The 12078-nt window shown below is 50.0% G+C and overlaps 1 protein-coding gene across 1 annotated transcript in view; it reads right to left on the reverse strand.

Moving 5' to 3' along the window:
• Window positions 1-12078, reverse strand: part of HUNK (hormonally up-regulated Neu-associated kinase) — a 129829-nt gene that overhangs the window by 116574 nt on the left and 1177 nt on the right. The window lies entirely within an intron of this gene.

The raw sequence follows: 12078 nt of genomic DNA on the forward strand, positions 1-12078 counted from the left end.
TGAGAACAAATCAAACAGCTCAGAGAACAGGCAAGAGAAGTAAGCAGGTTTGCTAAATGTTTTGGCAGCAAGCTGGCCAAGAGACTGATAAACTTATTAAAAAAAAAAAATGTGTAGTCAAAGAGACAGAATCCAAAGCTCCATATATCTCCATGGGAGCCATCCAAAGAAATGTATGTTTGCAAATAGCAGCGGCGCCCATCTGTTGTGGTGTCGGTACATATTCTCAGCAAAGAGCTGAGGGTCCTTTAACATTCCCATGACACTGCAGAATATTTTTCTGCCTCTGGTAGGTCCCTCTAATGCCTAGGTGGCTTCCTTAATGAGTCCCCGAAGAAGGCACAGCTGTTCTGGGTCTGGCATATTTCCCCAAGAGCGCCAGCTGGACCACCTGTCCCATCGACCCACCGCTCACATAGGCACAACCAGGAAAGGCAAGTGAGTGAGACAGACAGGGCTTTCAAACCATTCCCGGCCACCTAGAGCATCGTCGTCATCCAGAAGGTCGTCCCCATCTCCTGGGGAGATCGAAGCATTCTTCAATCCATTCAGAAAACATTCACTGAGCATCCTTTCTCTACCAGGTACTATTCCAGCCACCGAGCATACGGCAGGGCTCCCTTCCTCTCGGGGCTTCCAGTCTAGTGGGGAGACAGATAATAAACACATGACCCCATAAATACATACCACGGGGTCAGGTGATGTTGAGTTGGAAGGAGCCCGCCCCCAGTTCATCAGTGTAAGTCCTGTCTTAGTGTGTTCAGGCTGCTGCAACATGCACCAGAGGCTAGATGACTTATAAACAGCAGACATTTATCTCTCCCAATTCTGAAGGCTGGGAAGTCCAAGACTTAGATTCGGTGTCTGGTCAGAGCTCTCTCCCTGGCTCATCGACTGACATCTACTTACTGTGTCTTCACATGGCAGAGCGGGCAAAAGAGCTTTCTGGGGTCTCTCTCTTTCTTTAAGTGTGTGTGTGTGTGTTTGGAGTGTCACTGCTTTCCCACGTTCTGTTAGTTTCTGCTGCACAACGAGGCAAACCAGATATCTGCGTACATATACCCCATCCCTCTTGGGCCTCCCATCTCACCCATCTAGGCCATCACAGGGCACTGAGCTGAGTTCCCCGGGCTATTGGGGTCTCCTCTCTAAGACCACGAATCCCACTCACGAGGGCTCTGCTTTCATGCCTAATCACCCCCCAAAAGCCCCCACTCCTAACACCATCACCTTGGGGATGAGGTTTTAACCTATAAACTCTGAGCGGACACATTCAGACAACCCCCGGGACCTGAGACCGTGACCTTATTTGGCAACGACGATCTTGCCAGAGGTCATCACGTGCGCTTATCAGGACGGACCCTGATCCACTATGACTGGCGTCCTCGTAGAAAGGGGAATGCAGACGCCACACACAGAGGGCAACAGCATGAAAGGACACAGCGGGAAGACAGCCGTCCACAGGCTTGGAGAGGGGCCTGCAGTGCACCCAGCCCTGACCTGCGCTCTGGCCTCCAGAACCGTGCAGCAACGTCTGCTATTGAACCACCTAGCACGCGGTACTTAGTCACAGAGGCTCCAGCAAACTGACACAGGTGCCGGGACGCACTTTGCAGAAAGACAGAGCAAGGTGAGGGGGCAGAGAGCGACAGGGGACAGAGACGACACAGAGGGTCATCAGAGCGAGCCCATGCTGACCCCCAGGATCCCAAACAGGCCTGATTGCTCACTCCCCAGGACCAGCCCTCCAAGGGCTTCTTGGGTGGACAAAACAGCCCCGAAGGGCCCCAGGAGTATATTTACACCTGGGCTTACACCTGGCTCGGTGCATTTTATGCCCAAGTTAAACAGCAGCTTTTGCTCCTTAAAAGGGTTTCAGTTCTCCCAATGTTCCCTCTTTTTCCTTCTTCTCATCTGCCCACCACACACTCTATTCATCCTCTTTCCCAGGAGGAAATAACAGGACACAATTCAGAGTTGCCTGAGCAAGAGTCAAGCTCTCCCAAAGATCCGTCTATACTCCCTCACGTCCTTTCCCTGGGACCCAGGCATGGCAGGGGCAGGAAGGAAGAAATCAGGCATGTCAAGCCAAAGCCATAGCCTCAACCGCACACCTGCCTCACCTGAGTGTAATCTGCAACTCAAACTCAACTAGCACAGGTGCTAACACACCACAGTGACCCAAATCCTCATCCCAACACACAAACCTCCATTCAGACAGCACTGCTGACCGGGAGGAGCAACAAAGCAGTAGCCCTTGACATTCTGGAGGTAAATAATTTCTTTTAGAATCTGATGAAGTTATGGATCCTCACCCCAGATATATAATTATACATATACAATTTATAGGGATCCACAGAACTTCAAAGATTGAAGGCGGGAGGAGAAGGGGACGACAGAGGATGAGATGGTTGGATGGCATCACCGACTCGATGGACATGAGTTTGGGTAACCTCCAGGAGTTGGCGATGGACAGGGAGGCCTGGCATGCTGCAGTCCATGGGGCTGCAAAGACTGAGCGACTGAACTGAACTGAACGGAACCTCAAAGCTCCGCTATGGTCCCTTGCTAGTTAATGAAATCCAGGGAACTAACCTCTGCGAAAACTACCAAGAAACAAAGACAAGGAAACACAGAGCAGGCAAGATGGGTCGGGCTTCAACATACATCAGAAAGAGAATTCAGAATACACGGAAGAGCACTGGTCACCTTAATACATAGAAGTGCTTATAAATCAGTAAGAGAAAGACCAACAACCCAAGGGAAAACGGTGAATGGACACGAACAATGAATGAAATGCAAATGACATATGAAATACATTCAACTCACAAATATGATAAACTACACATAACACAAGATATTAAATTTAACCAACTAGACTGGCAAAGATCAAAAAGTCTGACAGTGTCTTATACTGATAAAAATCTGGAAAGATATCCCCACACCAGGTTGATGAGAGTATAAACTGTGACAACTTCCTTGGCAGGCAATTTGGTGAGACTCATCAACAGTTTAAACAGTCATATCCTTGGGAATTCCCTGGCAGTCCAGTGGATAGGACTCCATCGGCACCGTCATTGCCAGAGCCAGGGTTTGATCCCTGGTCAGGGAACTAGAATCCTAAAAGCTACACAGTGAGGCCAAAAAAAAAAAAAAGAAAACCAGACATACCCTTTCACCTAGAACTAGGAATTTAAGCCTCCGATACACTTGAACATTTACAAGATGACACACACGCACGGATAGGTGCTACAGCACAATTCGGAGTACAGCCAGTCCCCTACATGCGAACCTTCAAGCTGCTAACTTTCAGAGATGCGACCAGCGACCACACGTCCAATCACACAAGTCCGTTCACGTGTCTGGCGTACACCGTCACGTGCGTGCATCCTCTCCAAGCGGCTGTGCTTTTGTGTCCTTCACTGTACAGCGCTGTATAGAGTCCAGTCGCTCAGGATCTTTATTTCAAGCTCAGAGCCTCTGCCATCAACAGGAGTGACGCTGCAGCTTGCCCTTCATCTCCTATTGCTAACGATCCTTCAGCTCTACCACCTCCCACCGCTTGTCAGTAACGCTTCTTGACGCCGACCCCTGCCTGTCAGCTGTTGTACTGTACTATACTTTTCAAGGTACTGTACTGTAAGACTAAAAAGGTTTTCTTTACTTTTATGTTTGTTTTTATGTATTCTTTGTGTGAAAAGTATTATAAACCTATTACAGCACAGTACTATATAACTGATTGCACTTGTTGGGTACCTAGGCTAACTTTGTTGGATTTCCAAACAAACTGGAGTTACTCTCAGAATGTGCTCTCAGAACAGAACTCAATTCATATGTAGGGGATTTACTGTAACAAAAAAAATCGTATGTGACCTAAATGCCCATTCTTTAATTGTGCTTAATTCTTTAACAAATGTCCATTGACTTACTCATCAAGGAATGGCTAAATAAATATGGTACCTCCATGTACTGAATGGGCTTCCGTGGTGGCATAGTGGTAAAGAATCCTTCTGCCAATGTAGGAGATGCAGTTTTGATCCCTTGTCTGGGAAGATCCCCTGGGGAAGGAAATGGCTACCCACTCCAGTAGTCTTGCCTGGAAAAACCCATGGACAGAGGAGCCTGGTGGGCTATTGTCCATGGGGTTGAAAAAAATCGGACACGACTTAGCAACCAAACAACAGCAGCATGTACTAAATACCATGCAGTAATTAAAAAAGAATAAGACAATTCTTTAGTAAATTTGGGGAAAGGATGTTAGACATATTGCTAAGTGAAAAAAGCAAGACACTGAACAGCATGTATGGTGTAAAAATATCTCTTCCTGTATCTATCCATTTACAAATGTATGTGTATAGAATATCAAATGTATGCACACTTGGATGCAGACAGAGTATGTGTGGAAGGAGACAAAGGAAGCCAGAAGCGGGGTTGCCTCTGGGGAGAGGAACCCAACAAACACCGAGGCACCCAGGTGAAGACAGAATTACCTCTCCGTGCACCCACTCTGGAAACCTTTCCATTTAAGACCACGTGTCTGTATCACCCATTCCAGACTTTAACCAAATGAATCTTAAAACATAAACACACACAAGTGATTAAAAACCAAAAAGGATTCAGTAAGTAGAAACCGCATAGCTAGGGAGGGCGGAGAAGGCAATTGCACCCTACTCCAGTACTCTTGCCTGAAAAATCCCATGGATGGAGGAGCCTGGTGGGCTGCAGTCCTTGGGGTCACTAAGAGTCGGACACGACTGAGCAACTTCACTTCCACCTTTCACTTTCATGCATTGGAGAAGGAAATGGCAACCCACTCCAGTATTCTTGCCTGGAGAATCCCAGGGACGGGGGAGCCTGGTGGGCTGCTGTCTATGGGGTCACACAGAGTCGGACACGACTGAAGCGACTTCGGAGCAGCAGCAGCAGCCAGGGAGAGCAGAGCCAGTTCGGTGGAGGTGGTAACAGGATGTTAGGAGATGGCGCTCACCTAGCAACCTTTCTGTCACCCAAATGTCCCAAACCAGGACGCAGACAACTATCCACTTTCCCACAACTCAAGAGTGATCGAAAGGGAGGGTCTCTCCCACTGTCTCTTGATTAGACCCACCGGTCAACAAGTTAGCCCAACTCTGTGGACACAACATCCTCAAGAGAAAATACATAGAATATATAACTGTATTTCAAAAGCACCCACAAACCCAACAGAGAGCCCTGGGCATCCTAGTGAAAGAAACATGATGCCAGAATATTCTCACGATGATGCTTGTTGTTGGGAACTAGCCTCTGCAGGCTGTTCCCTCATTCCAGAGGGGGATAGCACCACAATAGGTGGGCAAGGTGGGGCAGGGAGCCCCCCCCACTCCGTTTATGGAACCAGCCTGGATTCAGATCAAGACCCTGAACTTTGGCCCGTCTCCCGCAGGAAGCCGTGGACACCTGGCCCCGCTGCCCCGCTTCCCCTTCTGGGCCAAGAACTTCCTCCACAGCTGCTGACCTCTGCTGCGGGCTCGCCCCAGGAACTGCCCTCTGCAAGTGTCCAAGGCCACGCCCCTCTCCAGGGCCTCTCCCAGCCAATGATGGTCCAGGGTCCACAGGGATAAACCCCCAGTCCCCTCCCCCAAACCTGAACCCCTCCCTAGATATAAAGGCACAAAGCCCCCAGCTTGGACGTCTCCGTTCCTGGAACACAGCATGGTGTGAGTGGAGGACTTCAGCTGGGACTCCATCAGGGTCCAAGGCTGCCTGACTTCTCCCCTGGCCTCTCCTCGCTTCTCCTCCTCTCACGGTGCTGATATACACCGAGCATACACCCCAAGACCTCACTCTTTCCTTCCCAAGGTCTGCTTCCCAGGAAGTCACCTACAATCCAGTCCTCATCATCTAAGAAGCTGTTGTGGGTTGAACTGTGCCCTGCAGAGAGATGCGTAGGTCCCACCCTTGGCACCTGTGAATATGGCTTTATGAGAAATGGGATCTTTGCAGATGTCATCAAGGCGAGCTCCTACCAGTTTAGGGTTGACCCTAAATCCAATTGGGCTGGCTTCCCTTGTGGCTCAGACGTAAAGAATCTGCCTGCAATGCAGTCCATGGGGTCGCAAAGAGTTGGACACAACTGAGTTGAACTGCAATGCAGAAGACCTGGGTTCAATCCCGAGGTCCAGAAGATGCCCTGGAGAAGGAAATGGCTTCCCACTCCAGTATTCTTGCCTGGAGAATCCCATGGACAGAGGAGCCTGAAAGGGGCTTGCAGAGAGTCGGACGCAACTGAGTGACTGACATTTTCACTACTTTTCTAAATCCCATGGCTGGTGTCCTTATCAGGAGAGGGAGATTTGGAGACAGAGAAGACTCACAGGGGATAGAAGGACCTATGAGGACAGAGGCAGACACTGGGGTGCTGCAGCCACAAGCCCAGACATGCCAGGGATGCTTGGCAAGCACCAAAAGCTCCCCTAAAGCTTTCAGAGCTTCACCAACACCTCAATTTTGGACTCTGGGCTTCCAGAAGTCTAAGAAAATAAAATTTTGTTGTTTTAAGTCCCCCAGTTTGTGGTCATTTTTTTAAAGCAACTTCTTATTTTGTATTGCAAAAGGAGACGGGGGTGGTAGAGGAAGGGATGGTTGGATGGCATCACCGACTCAATGGACATGAGTTTGAGCAAACTCCAGGAGATAGTGGAAGACAGAGGAGCCTGGCCTGCTATAGTCCATGTCCAAAGAGTTGGACATGATTTAGCAACTGAACAACAGTAGCCAATTAACAGTGTTGTGATAGCTTCAGATGCACAGCAGAGCCACTCAGCCATATATACACATCTCTCCATTCTCCCCCAAACTCCCCTCCCCTTTCGGTCATTTGTTAGGGCATCCAATGCAAAAGACACAGGAGACGTGGGTTAGATCCCTGGATCAGGAAGATCCCCTGGAGGAGGGCATGGCAACCCACCCCTGTATTCATGCCTGGAGAATCCCACAGACAGAGGAGCCTGGTGGGCTACAGTCCACGGTGTCACAAAGAGTTGGGACATGACTCAAACGACTTAGCACCCACACACCCTGACAACAGAGAAGAGAAGTTTAGAGGAAAAAATCCACCCAGGGCAACCGCCTCATGGTCAACACAGGTGAGGATACCAGAGAAGTGGTTCTTATTTGCTCAGGGTCACTTCAAGCATCTAATGAGAAAATGCACGGAAGACCCTGGATACACCACAAAGCGCTCTACCGCTGAGCTGGCATTCAGGAGAAAGGAGGGGCGACAGCTCTCTCTGCCTTTGTAGAAGCCTCCGCCTCCCTGGGTACCATTCAGGCCCCGTGGTTCACCCCTCTCCTGCTGGTCATCCTACCAGCCAGCGGCACTGCATCAGAGAACATGAAATTCAATTCAGGTCAGCACTTGAAAGCGGCCAGGGCCCAGGCTGAGTCGGGGAAGCGGTTTCACCAGTTTGCTAAAAATAAGGCTCGGGGATTATCTATAGGTTTCAATTAGCCAAGAGAGCAAGCAGGTTGCTCGGTTACCATGAATAATCGAGATGGGGTGTACAGCCCGAGATAAATGATACTTCGTGCCCAACCCACCTTTTCACAGAGGACACCCAGCCCGCCCCCTCTTGGGGCAGACAACGGGGGCCACTCCGCACACCTCCCGGGAGGAGAACCCCAGGCATGGATGACCGCCACGTGGCCCTAGAACAGCCTCCAGCGTGCACAGTGCTGTAGTTGAGCCCAGCCTGTAGCAATGACTCCACACACCCGCAGAGAAAACTTCGGGTTGTGCTCCTCTTCATGGGCACGGTGCAGCACTGTTGTGCTGACTCAAAGTGCCCTTTGAAGTCCTTGGGACTTGAGGATCAATGAACACTGAGAAGCGAGCTCTACGTGCCAATTTCCATCATTCACAGGGACTTCAAACAGATGAGGCAGGGCAGGAAGTTCAAAAAAGACTGTGCCTGCGAACTGCAGCATGCAATCTCCGAAATTATAGGCACAGCCTTGTCACATGCGACTCTTGGAGCAGGTGCTTTTTGCCCGATGCCTCTTGCTTGCCAAGAAATCCCTGCTGAGGGTTAATAGGAATATCCAGTTCCCTAAGCATTTCTTGTGCCTCAAAGCTATTACCCCTAAATTTCTAGCATTAAAAAAAAAAAAAAATTACAGGATTTAGCACCTGTTTGTCTCCAAAATACTTGCTAAAAACAGATCTGCCAAAAGGCCACCTCTAAAATTAGTCATATTTCCTGCTCTGAAAAACATAGTAAATTCTATTTTTAGTAACTCCTTCACTCCAGGTACCTGGCACTGTCATACTCAGGCATAATTATTGGCAACTTACTAAGCAGGCAACCCTTATTTTTAGCCCCAAAATAGTTCCAATGAAAATGATTAACAGGCTTAAAAAAAAAAAAAAACTAAGGGTTAGAACAAGGTATTTAAGCATCTTAACCAATCATTTTACGTACCTAACTTCACAGAGACTTAATCACCAAAAAAAAGTAACTGCAGCAATAACTATTTTCCCCTTCCTGCAGTTTTGCCTATCGGTGAAAACAGCTCTGTACCTGAAGGCACCTACGCTCATCCCTGTCAGCCTCTCCAACTACACTTTCTTCATGTTTTAAATGTGATAACCTTGGGCTTTCCTGGTGGTCCAGCGGTTAAGGATCCACCTGCCAATGCAGGGGACCTGGGTTCGATCCCTGGTCCGGGAAGATCCTGCAAGTCGCTGGGCAACTGAGCTGGTGAGGCACACTACTGAGCCCATGCTCTAGAGCCCATGTCACCCCTGAGGCACTCATGTGCTCTGGCTCCTGAAGTCTGCGCACCCGGGACCCCGTGCTCTGCAACAAGAGAAGCCACTGCAATGAGTCCGTGTGCCACAGCAAACAGCAGCCTGCACAGCAACAAAGGCCCAGTGCGGTCAGAGATAAAGAAACAAGCACTTTTGAAAAATTAAGCACAAAAAAAAAAAGAAAAATTAAGCACAATAACCTATTAAGTGCCAGAGACTCTGCATTGCCCAGGTATTGGGGGCCAGTATCAGAGGCTGTGAGCACATTCCCCCCTCTGGGTCTTTCCAAGTTATCACTTCATACTCCTGCACAGCAACTTCATTCTTTGTCTCAAAGCCACTGAGAATCCTTTTCAAAGTCTGATCCTGTCATCATTTTTTTTCCTCGTCTAATCATCAACTTAGTCAAAGACAAGACTGAGAATGTGCCGGTTAAGAGTTTCACATGATCTAGTGAATGATTTATTTTTAAAGCCACATTAAGGGAAGCTGCACCAACTGAAAGTTCCTGGAGGACAAAACGAGGTCCTGCCCAAAGCCACTGGTTTTTTTCGAGCAGTAAAAGGGCCAACCGGATTTAAATGACTTTCAAACAACTTTGGAAAGAGGTATGCAAAAGAGAAGCCAAGGGGTGGGGGGGGATACTGTCCTGCAGGCAGTGATGGGAAAAGGTGCCTCTTGATAAGATAGGATTGAATGAAAGTCAGGAAAAAGTGTCTAGTTTTTCAACCTAATTCAGACAGTAATTCCCAGCGTGCCATGGAGGATAGCACCCAAAGGTTTTTGGAAACGTGCACAAGTCAAAATGCAACACATACCCCAAGGACCCTAAACCAGTGACACTCCGGATTTGGGCATAAATCACCCAAACAACATGCCCAGTTTGAGACTCCTACTGGGGGCGTGGGGCGCCTCCTCTTCTTCCTTTTCTCCACCCCGCTTTGCAGATTTTTCCTGAACTGATTCCTCAGGACAGGTTGCCCTGGACCCTTGCACTCTGGGGGTGGTGTGGGGGGCGGGGGGAGTACATCAATTCCCCCACACACACCTTAGTACAGCATTAATGACTTCATGTGTGGCCTGTGTCCTCTCAAAAAGAAAGAACAGGAGAAAAGTGAAGAGCTTTCTCCAAAAAGTATGCACCTCCCCAAAGGGGAATCACTGAGAGGAGAGGGCCTCCTGGGACACTCACATCACCCACTCTGGGGACACTGCATTTCCCTTCCTCCAGGTCCTGTCACCTCCAGGTATCCCCTGGTTTGGCTCTCAGGAGTAACCACTCTCTGGGTGAAATCTCTATTAATAGGTCACCTTTTAAAGAGACCTGGAAGGCTGCAAATTGTGTGAGGTTGATTTCACCTTTGTTTTGTTCTTAGTAAGACAGGATCCAGCACATGAGTGGGGCTGGGAACTCATCAATTCAGCAGCCCTTCCTAGGTAGAGTCATGTACACACACACACACACACATTTTAATCTCTACAATCTGCCAAAACCCCAAATCTATTAGTTAAGTGTTGAGGCATTATTAGGAGAAGGCAATCGCAACCCACTCCAGTACTCTTGCCAGGAAAATCCCATGGACGGAGGGGCCTGGTAGGCTGCAGTCCATGGGGTCCGGAAGAGTTGGACAAGACTGAGGGACTTCACTTTCACTTTTCACTTTCATGCATTGGAGTTGGAAATGGCAACCCATTCCAGTGTTCTTGCCTGGAGAATCCCAGGGACGGTGGAGCCTGGTGGGCTGCCGTCTATGGGGCCCCACAGAGTCCACACGACTGAAGCGACTTAGCAGCAGCAGCAGCAGCAGCAAGGCGTTATTGGATCTGTGAGATACAAGCTATGAATGACACCCATCGTTTCTTTAAAGCTGGCCATTAAGTGAACTAAAATCCAGACTTCTCAGGAGGCTTGCAGTCCCGGAGCCCCTGATTCTCCGGGCAGAAGTAGGGCACACATCAGAAATATCTCCCGGTCTCCTCCACCACTCTTAAGATCCACCTTCCTTAACAAGATTCAATCAGTCCAGCGCAATAATTTTACATCCAGTTAATTGGTCCTCCCCTTGCGGAGAGGAAGTGAGATGCAGCGTTTGAAAAAGGCAAGATGAGATAAAGGGGCGTGAACCCCTAAGGGGTGCGGGGGTGGGGGGAATCCTCACTGGACCCCATCCGGGCAGGAATTCCTCGCATTCCAGAGTGCCTGGGGGCCCAGCCCTGAGCTCCAGAACCGCAGCACCCGGCTAGGGACTGAGCTCGAAGTGCAACCCTGGGCAGTTCAGCCAAAGCACACAGCCTGATGTTAGGGAGCGAAAGGGCAGCGGCGAGGAGCCGAGCCATGGGAGAGAGGACGGCAGCCCGAACAAGCTGAGCGGGCCGGGTAGGGGGAGCGCGCGCGCCTAAACGTTGCCCATTATGCTGTGAGCAGAGCACCTCGTCTCTTTGTACGTTTCAAAGAGGAAACGGACGTAACCAGACTGACTCCTCTACATTTCGAGTGAAAAGAAAGTTCTACCATCCGTGCCAGGCACGGGGAAGTGAGCGCTCTGCAATTAGCGAGCCAGATCCGCGGGCATCCCCGCCTTCGCCCAGACGCGGTGGGTTAAGCTCCCAGCCCACTGCGAACCCAGGAGTAAACGGCGCTTCCGCTCACTTTGGACTAGATGGAGGTTTGGAGGGGTTTTCTTCTTCTCGAAAGAGCCCCTCCATTCAGTGAGCTCCTCTCCCGAACACTCCCCCTTGTGCATGGAAATTCAAGCCAGAGGCACTTGGAAAACTACTCACTGCTAACCCCACTTACCCGAAGCAAAGGGGCACCCCATCCAGAGAGACGGTGGGAAGGGAACAAGTGGCAAGAGCGATGGAGACCTGCGGTCACACGCCAGGGGCTCCAGCACACACGAGGGAGCTGGGGAGAGAGACTAAAGCCAGGAGAAGCTGGGGGCCAGAGAGCCCACAGCAGTGCGTCCGGAACCCCCAGGCTGGCAGAGGATCCCAGGGCAGAGACTGGCTGGGCAGGTGGGAAGCCTGGAGCCTCCCCGCCTTTCCCAGACTGCTGGCGTCTCTCTCTCGGAATGGGCCACCAAAGGGGGCTGCTACCCACCCGACCTGGGCTGAGCAAGCCCCAGCCAGGGGGTGGGGGGAGAGCCTTGAGTCTGAGACAACCATGAAGCTCCAGCCTGAAGTGGCTCCAAACTGAGGGTAACTCCCAAGCTAGCCTGCGCAGCATCTCAAAAGGAAGTCATCCTGTGTTGCTTTTCTTCTCAGATCTAAGTGAACAGCTGGGGTCTAGC

This window comes from Moschus berezovskii, chromosome 1 (assembly GCF_049115385.1).
Source record: "Moschus berezovskii isolate FMDL1 chromosome 1, NW_MosBer_1.0, whole genome shotgun sequence".
Classification (NCBI taxonomy): Eukaryota; Metazoa; Chordata; class Mammalia; order Artiodactyla; family Moschidae; genus Moschus; species Moschus berezovskii.